The following is a 10,713-nucleotide window of genomic DNA, read 5'->3' on the forward strand; positions in this document are numbered from 1 at the left end:
ATTACAATAGTCTAATCTTGATGTTATTGTGGCATGGATCCAGGTGGCTAGATTGACTGAGTCAAGGTAATAGCCATCTTTCAGGAATGACAAAGTTGGAAGAAATGTTTATTTTTATATACCAGCACTTAATGAATAGTTATAAGGCACACAAAATATATCCATGAAGAGCAAGAATGTCACAATATTTTTTTAAACACATGCTTATCCTTCAGTACTTGAGCTCTAAATGAATTACTGCAAGTGATATATTCTGTCTTCATATGTTTGCGCCTCTTCACTTTTTAGTTCCTTTAGTACTTCCTATAATGTGGTTTTATGGGGTTTTAAACAGTTTTTTGAGGTTATACAGCCACAATATTGGAGTAGCACTGGAAAGCAATGCTATGCAATGTTTACATTTTTATTTTAAAATCTTTCCTGACTGAAAATCTCAGCATCAAGCATTAGAGATTACTTTTTGCAAGTACGTTAAACAGTAATAAACGGGTCTTTTTTTATTAAATTGGACAAAATATTTACTTTTCTTTTTACTGTGGTTGGGATAAATGTCCCAAGACAAACAGACTAATTAGTTTCCTATCTAGCTTTGTGATTCTACACTTCCACCAGTATTGTTTTCCTTCCTCTTTCAAAAACCTTTGTAAACTTATTAGTTACCTTAGGGCTGCTGATGAAAAGCAGTGAACAAAAATTAACAGAACTAATTTTTCATTTGCATTTTTAGGTTTGAATAAAATTAGTCAAAGAGTGTGAGGTACGGCCCTGTCTCTCTTTCTGTTCTGTCCATAAAAGCGGCGGTTCAGGCCTTTGCTGGAATATTGGTTCAGGCTTTTGCTGTAGTATTCCTTGTGTAGGCCTCTGCTGGAATGTCCTGCTCGCTCTCCTCTACCCGTTCCCTCCCCCCTCCTGACCTTGGCTTCCACAGGCTTTAGCTAACGAGCTCCTTTGATGTATGTTCTCTAGGCTAGTCTGGGTACTGTTATCGTTTAGTTCCCAAAACATGAAACTGACACCTGCAATGTAGTACTGTTTATAGTCTTGCACTTTTGTAATGGTGAGCACTTGCAGCTCGGACTGTGTAAGGGCCTAGTTATACCTGATGCTTCTTAATAAAGTTACCTGCTTCTGAATTGGTCGTCTGAGCGAGTGACTTTGTGGGAATTGCCCAGGGTGGCTGGAAAGCCTTACATTGAGGCAGGTATAGGCTTTGAATCAGATCCTTTTTGTCAAACTAGTTTCAAACTTGTAAAAAAAGCTAATACAACTATTCTTTAAATCAGCATCTGATACCACAGATTCCATGCAGATATACAAGTTTTGAAGTAATAAGCAGCACAAAAAGCTGGCCCAGAACACCAAAATGTGCATTGACGTTCAGCCCAATGTGAAAAAAGTGCAGTAGTTAAGGGGTAGATATGCTAATTCCCTATTTGTTGTTACAGAATAATAGAGCTTTGCGCCAAACAGAAAGAAGTAGTGAGTTAGAGTGCAAGACCCTACTTGCTTAACTGCTAAAGTGGTTTGATATGTTTGATATGTTTGTGTATTTTCATTTTTTAAACTGTATTGTGGAACTCTTACTCTTCCCCTCACCCCTTTTTTCCTTTCATGCCTTCTTTTATAAAAAATAAAAATTTAAAAAGTGGTATAGGTACAGCGCTGTGGGCCAGGGAAGTAGGGTGAAACTCATCCCTGCTCAGTCCTCCAACAAAATGGGCAGCACCCTCATTGCTAAGACTGTGTTTTGAGCAAAGTGACAGCAGAGAAGGAAGAGGAAGACTTTGTTCCACCTTTTCTCCTCACAGCCCTTTATCCCAGCAGCTCCGCTCCTCATTCGGTGTCTGATTTGGGATTCTGTAGGCTCTTTTCCCTACCACTGTTCAGCCCATATTAAAAGAGCAGTGTTGGCTGGGAGACAGAAATGGCAGGAAATGTCCATTGAAATCGACAGGTCTCAGCTTGTATTGTACTAATTATTTTACAAGACTTTCAGATGTGCGCAGAGTTTTTCTTCTAAACCTCTGAGACTAAGTTCTCCCTCTCTATCAGCGCAAGATTACACCAACCAAATGCTTTTTAGACAAACTCACGCAGCAGGTATCTGTCAACAGCTACTGGAGAACTATGGAGACAACCTGTTTTGGAAGATATAACAGGCAAAGGTGGTCTAAGCCATGGGGCATCCAAGGTAGCAGCCCTGGCCTCCATGCTGATACTAAATGTTGCGACCAGATTATTACCAGGAGTTGGCTACAGAGAATACATCTCGCCAATCCTGAAAGAAAATCACTGGCTGCCTATCATGTTGTGGGCCAACTCAAAGTGCTGATTATTACCTTTAAATCCTTAAATTATCTGGAAACAGGATACCTAAAGGTCACCTCCTCCCACATGTTCCTGCCTGACAAAATCTCCCACACAGGCCATTCTCAACAAGCTCCCATCTGCAGAAGTCAGGTTGGGGGCCGGTCTCTGTTGGTAGAGAGTTCCACAAGCCGAGCATCAACATGGTGAAGAGATTGTGTTCCCCGCCTTTTGCCAAAGCTGAGCCTTGCTTTTATTTAAATGCACAGCTATAAAGCTTCTTTTTACCCAGGCTTTTAGTTTTTAACTGGAGGGTTTTATAGGCAGATTTATTACTGTAGTTTCAATTTTATATTTTAGTCTTTCTGGTATTTCCTTTTATATTTTGTCAGCTATCTCGTGAATCAGGCAGGATGGAGTATAGCTCAATAAAACCTTTTGTATTAAATGCCAGAGATGGCTCAATAGGTGTTATTTCATGCCCTCCTAGAAAACCTCTGATGGCATAAGGTTGGCTCCTGCAGGAAAGAAAATGCTGGACAATATTGATGATCTTGCTGAGATACAGCAAGGCAGTTCTTGAGTTCATATAATAAGATCTAAGTGCCTGCAAAGAGTATCTCTGTAGTGTAAGGTATCAAGGCAAAGCTACATGTTGCAAATTTGAGTTTGATTGAAATGTACAACACAATAAAGAAAAAGTGATAACATGTTTTTTCTTTAAATATGTCAATGTAGACTGTTTTTTATACATGCTTAGGAATGTGATCTGAGCCCAACTAAGGTAAAAGTATTTTATATAACTCTTTAATTATACACAGTGATTACTCTATGTATCCTCATCACACCAGCAGGAGCCAGTCACTATCATTTATTCTGATCAGTTTGTGATCAGAACTGATACTGTAGAACACGTGAAAAAATTAAAACACAGAGTTTAAAATTAATAACAAACCTGTTAAGGCACTATAAGATTTTTTTTTTTTTGCTGCAACAGACTTCCAGCACTGCCCCACGAAAACTGGTAACTGTCTAGAATGCATGTAGCCCAGCAGATGTGTTGGACACGAACGCATGGAATGCAGCGTCAGCACTGTTTTTATCGCCTCTGTATTGGTGTGTGTGTGTGTGTGTGTAAAGTGCCACCAAGTCACAGCCGACTTATGGCAACCTCTTTTTGGGGTTTTCATGGCAAGAGACTCACAGAGGAGGTTTGCCAGTGCCTTCCTCTGCACAGCAACCCTGGACTTCCTTGGTGGTCTCCCATCCAAATACTAACCAGGGCTGACCCTGCTGAGCTTCTGAGATCTGACGAGATCAGGCTGGCCTGGGTAGAGGGTGATTAACCACCACCGCCTGACCCAAACATGCAGTTTCCGCAGGGCTCTTATTTCTGGCACCGTTGGGCAGAACAGGGGCTTCCAGGCAGAGGTCAACATCTGGGCATAGAGCAAAGGTCACTGGGGGAGGTGGTCGTGAATGTCCTGCGTTGTGCAGTGAGTTGGACTAGACGACCCTTGAGGTCCCTTCGAGCTCTTTCTAGATTTCTGTTTCCTAGCACCGCAACACTGAGAAATCCCCGCTTCTTGTGTGTGTTAAGTGCCGTCAAGTCGCTTCCGACTCATGGCGACCCTATGAATGAAAGTCCTCCAAAATGCCCTATCTTTGACAGCCTTGCTCAGATCCTGCAAATTGAAGTCTGTGGCTTCCTTTATTGAGTCAATCCATCCCTTGTTGGGTCTTCCTCTTTTCCTGCTGCCCTCAACTTTTCCTAGCATGACTGTCTTTTCCAGTGACTCTTGTCGTCTCATGACGTGACGAAAATACGACAGCCTCAGTTTAGTCATTTTAGCTTCTAGGGTCAGTTCAGGCTTGATTTGATCTATAACCCACTGATTTGTTTTTTTTTTTGGCAGTCCACAGAATCCGTAACCCTTTCCTCCAACACCACATTTCAAAGGAATCTACTTTCTTCCTATCAGCTTTCTTCACTGTCCAGCTCTCACACCCAGGCATAGTAATAGGGAATACGATGGCATGAATTAATGTAGTCTTGGTGGCCAGTGACGCATCCTTACACTTCAAAATCTTTTCTAGCTCCTTCATGGCTGCCCTTCCTCAATCTCCTTCTGATTTCTTGGCTGCAGTCTCCCTTTGGGTTGATGGCGGAGCCAAGGAATAGAAAGTCTTGAACCGTTTCAATTTCCTCCTTGTCAGCCTTAAAGTTGTGTAATTCTCCTGTAGCCATTACTTTTGTTTTCTTGATGTTCAGCTTTGGCACTTTCTCTTTGAACTTTCCCCGCTTCTACCCAACGGCTAAGAGGAGCAGGAGCCCGCCGCTGTCCTCGCCGCAGACCGAGGTCGAAAGGTCTTGAGGCGGGGGGCTACTCGGTGGTGGCGCCCACGGAGCGTCCGGACCAAACGCCCCGCAAGGGAAAGTTTCCAGAAACTCGCCCATGGCTTCCCTTTCCGAAAGGACGGCCGGGGAACGGCGCGTGCGCTTCGGCCGCCCTGTGTCCAGCGGGAGGAGGCCGGCCAACCAGGCGGCGGCGCGCTCCTCCGCGCGTGCCCCCGAGCTCTCCGTCCGTAAACTACGTGAAGGCGGCGCAGCCGGCGGGAGGGGGCCTCCCAACGCCTCCGGCCGCTCCTGCAGCGGCACTTACGCACGGGAGGCTTTGCCTTGGCTCGGCCGCTCCGCAGATGCGCAGTCTCCCCAGCCGAAGGCTCCGCACCCCACCCTCAGCCCCCGGGCAGAGTTTGCAGGGCTACCTGCATTCTAGACAGTCAACCAGTTTTTGTGGGGAACGACAAAGTGGGAAGAAAGTTTCATTTCTATATACCAGCACTTAATGAATAGTTTATAAGGCACACAAAATATATCCATAAAGAGCTAGAAGGTCACAATATTTTTTTTTTTAAAAAAACGCATGCTTATCCTTCAGTACTTGAGCTCTAAATCACTGATTCCCAACCAGGGGTCCATGGACCCCCAGGGGCCCGCGAGAACTAAATTAAGGTCCGCGAAACAAAGTTATAAACCCATAATAAATTAATATTTTCAATTAAAAGTTCTCTATTCAAATATTATTCTAAGCTTGATGTTTAACGAACAGTTATGATTAAAGTTCATTTTCAAATTCTCGGAATTTTCAGTTTGGACCTTGGGGTCCCTGCACCGAACAAAAAAGTCCTAGTGGTCCCTGGTCAAAAAAAGGTTGGGAACCACTGCTAAATGAACGACCGCAAGTGATATAGTCTGACTTCATATGTTTGCGCCTCTTCACTTTTTAGCCCCTTTAGTACTTCCTATAATGCGGCTTCATGGGGCTTTAAACAGTTTTTTGAGGTCCTACAGCCCAATATTGGAGGAGCACTGGAAAGCAAGGCTGTGCAATGTTGACATTTTTCATTTTAAAACGCTTTCCTGGCTGGAAAACGCCCGTGCGCTCGATCCTGGCGGCTCGAGCGGCCGGGCGTTTTGGCCCTTGGGCGCATTGGGCCGGAGAGGGGCCCCGAGCCAAGGCGAGCCCCCCGCCCCGCCCTGCCCTTCGCCCCGCTCACCGGCGTCGTAGAAGGCGTCCAGCACGGCCGTCCCGCCGAAGTCCAGCTCGCCGAAGGGGACGGTGGCCAGCTGCGCGCCCTCGGCCTCGCAGGCGCGCGCCAGGCACCGCCGCGCCCCGGCCTCGGGGCTCCGCGCCCCCGAAGCCCCCTGGGGCGGGGGGTCGTTGAGCACGTACACGGCCCGCAGGCAGCGCGGACCCCGCTCCCCGCCGACGCTCGGGGGGCCCGGCGGCTGCGCCCACTCCCACTCCCCGCCGGCGCCGGGCGGCGGCTCCCCCGCCGCTGGGGCGCCGCTGCCGGCCGGGGGCTCCATGGGGCGGGCGGGCCGGGGGCCGGCGAGCTCGCTGCCCTGGCAGGCGACCGGCTGGCCCGAAACAAAGTCCTGGCGCCCGCTGGCAACACCTGGCCCAGGGCCGGCGAGCTCTCTGCCCTGGCAGGTGACCGCCTGGAGCACGGCGGCCGGCCCACAACGCACTCCCGGCGCGCGCCGCCTCGCGCCCTCAGGCGACCCCGCTGCTGGCCCGGCCGGCGGCGCTTCCGAAACCCCTCGGCCTCGAGGGGTCCAGGGGTGGGGGGCGTGGGTGGGGCAACAGGACCCCGCCTCCTTTTCCTGGAAAGGAGGCTCGGTTCCCGGCAGGGCGGCGGAGAAGTGGCTGCCTCGGCGAATGCGAGCTCTGCGCCAGGGGTTCGCAAGGTGGGCAGTGCCTGCCGCCGCCACCCCGGGGAGGGCCGTGGGATTACTTAGGGGGAGCACGAAGAGGCAAGACTAGAGTCGTTCATGCCATCGTATTCCGTATTACTATGTCTGGGTGTGAAAGCTGGACAGGGGAGAAAGCGGATGGGAAGGAAATAGTCAAAAAGGGCAAGAGTCCAGTAGCACCTTAAAGACTAACAACAATGTTTTTCCATGGGGCGGGCGGGCTCTCTGCCCTTGCAGGTGACCGCCTGGAGCACGGCGGCTGGCCCAAAACGCACTCGTGGCGCGCGCCGCCTCGCGCCTCTGGCAACAGGACGGGGAAGGCGGCGCACGGCTCCAGCCCTCAGGCGACCCCGCTGCTGGCCCGGCCGGCGGCGCTTCTGACACCCCTCGGCCTCGAGGGGTGGGGGGCGTGGGTGGGGCAACAGGACCCCGCCTCCTTTTCCTGGAAGGAAGGCTCGGTTCCCACCAGGGCGCGGAGAAGTGGGCGCCTCGGTGAATGCGAGCTCTACGCCAGTGGTTCCCGAGGTGGGCAGTGCCGCCACACACACCCCCCCCCGGGGAGGGCGGTGGGATTACTTAGGGGGGCACGAAGAGCCAAGACTAGATGAATTCAAGCCACCGTATTCCCTATGGTCGAAAACGCATGGTCGCTTTATCCTCCTTTAATCCCTGTTTCAGCTAAGATTCAGCCTGGATCGAACGCATGCGTTTCACTTAATGTGCATTCGATCCTGGCTAAAACAAGGATTAAAGGAGGATAAAGCGACCATGCATTTTCGACCTATGACTATGTATGGGTGTGAAAGCTGGACCGTGAAGACAGCTGATCGGAAGAAAGTGGATTGAAACGGTTCAAGACTTTCTATTCCTTGGCTCCGCCATCAACCCAAAGGGAGACTGCAGCCAAGAAATCAGGAGGAGATTGAGACTGGGAAGGGCAGCCATGAAGGAGCTAGAAAAGATTCTGAAGTGTCAGGATGTGTCACCAGCCACCAAGATTAAGTTAATTCATGCCATCATATTCCCTATTACTATGTCTGGGTGTGAAAGCTGGACAGTTAAGAAAGCTGATAGGAAGAAAGTGGATTTAAACGGTTCAAGACTTTCTGTTCCTTGGCTCCACCATCAACCCAAAGGGAGACTGCAACCAAGAAATATAGTATTTGTAGGATTTAACTTCAGCTATAGCAAAATGACTAAACTGAGGCTGTCGTATTTTGGTCGTGCCATGAGACGACAAGAGTCACTGGAAAAGACAGTCATGCCAGGAAAAGTGGAGGGCAGCAGGAAAAGAGGAAGACCCAACAAGAGATGGATGGACTCCATAAAGGAAGCCACGGCCTTCAATTTGCAGGATCTGAGCAAGGCTGTCAAAGACAGGAATTTTGGAGGACTTTCATTCATAGGGTTGCCATCAGAAGCGACTTGACGGCACTTAACACACACAAGAGGCAAGGGGGCAGCAGGGGGCGCTAGAGGTGGGCCCCTTCGACTGTGCTCCTCACTAATTTACAATCGATCAAGCCAATGGCACCATGCTGGCAAATTTGGTGGAAACTATCAGAATTTCCCCCCCAGACTTTGAGGAGCTGGGACCACTGGATCAAGTTCATCCGTTTTGTTGGATAAATTTTTACTAAAAAGTTTTAATTTGATTTTGAATAGATGTGCAATTGTTACTGTTTTGAAAATTTTATTATTGTTAGTGAGCCATGCAAACCCCTATTATGAATAATGCTTTTTATAGGATAGGGTAGGAGGCGCTGGGGTTGAATTTGTGGAACCAAGGGGGCGGTGGCCCAAAACGTTTGGGAACCTCTGGTCTACACCTTACGCATCTGAACAAGAGGGCTCTAGTAAGCTTGTAGAGGAAGGAACTGGCAAACCACTTCTTGCCTTGAAAACCCCATAAGGGGTCGCCATAAGTCAGCTGTGACTTGACAGCACTTTACACACACACAGTAAGCTTGTGCTACAATTAACGTTTCGTATTTAAGACCTCACAAGATTCATTGTTATTATGGCCATATCTAGACTATATCAGAAGGCTTTTTTAAACCAAATAATACATAATTGCGAGGTGCACAGTTTGATTTTCAAATGGTCAGTTGCTTAAGTAGTATGTGTTTCCATGCTTCCTCAAAGGTGGAAAAATGCAACTGCCTTTTTGGCAGAACTGAGATCTGCACCTAGTAGAAAGCAGTCCAGAGCATTGCACATATTTGTCCCGAAGGCCAGATCAAATTCATTGGCAACATCAGTATCCTAGAACATTCAAGACAAGGCCCTAGATGAAGAGACTGCTTTTGATGGGACCAGTGGACCCTATGAAATAACCCATTTTATTTCTGGTTCAAAACTACAAACTGTTGTGGAACTATGGAATTCTCACCAACTATGTTATCTGTTTGAACCTGCCAGACATTTTGCAAAGGAGAAATACAAGAGGCTTTCAAGTAATGGATTTTTCCTCCCCCTCCATTTTTTTAACCAACATCCTGCCTGCTAAGGAGTTCTGGAGAACACGGCCACACACTGTTTTGCATCATTTTGGTTGTACTTAACAAAAGTCATGTTAACACCCTTTATTTCTATTTTTTTGCATTCATTATGTGACACAGAGGCCGGCAATGACAAAACACTTCTGAACATCTCTTGCCTTGAAAACCCTACAGGGTCACCATAAGTCAGCTGTGACTTGACTGCAAAAAAAGTGATAATAAAGTTACCTGTTAAAAATAGGTCAAGACTACTGTTTTACCATCAAGCCTCACTATTGATTGATTGATGCAGAAGAGGTCCTGAATTGCTGCCTGGCTGCAGTGATTAACTGGCTTAAAGTGAACAAATTAAAACTAAACCCTGAATAGACAGCGATAATTCTGGCTGGGAAGGTGGAGGCCTTGAAGGACATGGTCTTCCTTACTTTTGACAGAGTTCAACTGACCCTTGCTGACTCAGTTAAAATCTTTGGGGTCATACTAGATCCAGCTTTATTACTGGAGAACCAAGTTAATGCAGCTGCAAAGAACACTTTGTACTAACTCAGCCGAGCCCGTAAGGCGGCCCCTTACCTTGATAAGGCTGACCTGGCCATATGAAGCCATGCCACAATAATATCGAGACTAGACTACTGAATTGCACTGTACATTGGTCTCCCCTCAAAATCAACTCGAAAACTCCAACTGGTCCAGAATGCCATGGCTCAGCTATTAACGGAAGCTAGATGGAGCGTGCATATTACTCCCATTCTGCAGATGATCCATTGGCTGCCCATTTGTTACTGAGCTCAGTTTAAGGTATTGGCTATCACATACAAAGCCATTCACAGCCTTGACCCATCTTATTTGTGGGACTTCCTCTGCTCTGCCATGATAACTTTGCACAAGTCAGCAGGGGCTTCTGCAGGTGCTAAACGTGCTTTCTTCATTGCTGCTCCTGCCTTGTGGAATGGCCTGCCCAAGGAGGTCAAGAAGGCTCTCTCCTCGCCTTCCACAAACTATGCAAAACTGAATTATTCAAGAGGACTTTTCTGTGCAGATAGTACAAATTGAAAACAATCTTACCTGGATAAATTATTGGGACTGTGATCTATACTGCTGAGTATAACTTATTGTAGTAGGACTCCTGATGTAAACTCTGTGTTGTATAGGCCATTTATGCAGGGGAGGTTTTGCATTGGATTTGCCGCTCTCTAGATGCACATTTTCCCCATCCCAATTCTCAAAACTCAAAAATAAGCCCCCATGCAGAGTTCTGAGAATTCAGATGGGGAAAATGTGCATTTAGAGAGCGGCAAATCCAATGTGAAACCTCCCCTGTAAAAATGACCATAGTGTGTTATATGCAACTACTTATGCTATGCTTCAGTTCTTTCTGGTGGTTCCAGACTTCTGACATCCTTATGCATTGGTAATTAAATGTCCCATTTTGTTGATTGTACTGACTCACTGGTCATTTATGCAGGGGAAGTTTGCGTTTGGTTTGCTGCACAGTTTTCTGTTCCGAATTCTCAAACACTTTATGCATGAGGGATTCCCCCCCCCAATTCAAAAAGTACCTTGTGATTCTGTGCTTCTGAGTCCCTCCCCCTGAAAATGCAGCCTTGTTGCACTTTACTTGGAGGGGGCAGGTTAGCTCTTAAA

At 47.4% G+C, this 10,713-nt stretch overlaps 1 protein-coding gene across 1 annotated transcript in view; it reads right to left on the reverse strand.

The window, feature by feature from the left end:
* The window catches only part of MAP3K15 (mitogen-activated protein kinase kinase kinase 15), a 101,009-nt gene extending 95,078 nt beyond the window's left edge, over window positions 1–5,931 (reverse strand). The window contains exon 1 of the mRNA XM_056861742.1: window positions 5,869–5,931. The gene's annotated coding sequence lies outside the window, so the exon portion shown is untranslated. The remainder of the gene's footprint in view (window positions 1–5,868) is intronic.
* Between the last annotated feature and the right edge of the window lie 4,782 nt (window positions 5,932–10,713).

Source organism: Euleptes europaea, chromosome 16 (genome assembly GCF_029931775.1).
Source record: "Euleptes europaea isolate rEulEur1 chromosome 16, rEulEur1.hap1, whole genome shotgun sequence".
Taxonomy (NCBI): Eukaryota; Metazoa; Chordata; class Lepidosauria; order Squamata; family Sphaerodactylidae; genus Euleptes; species Euleptes europaea.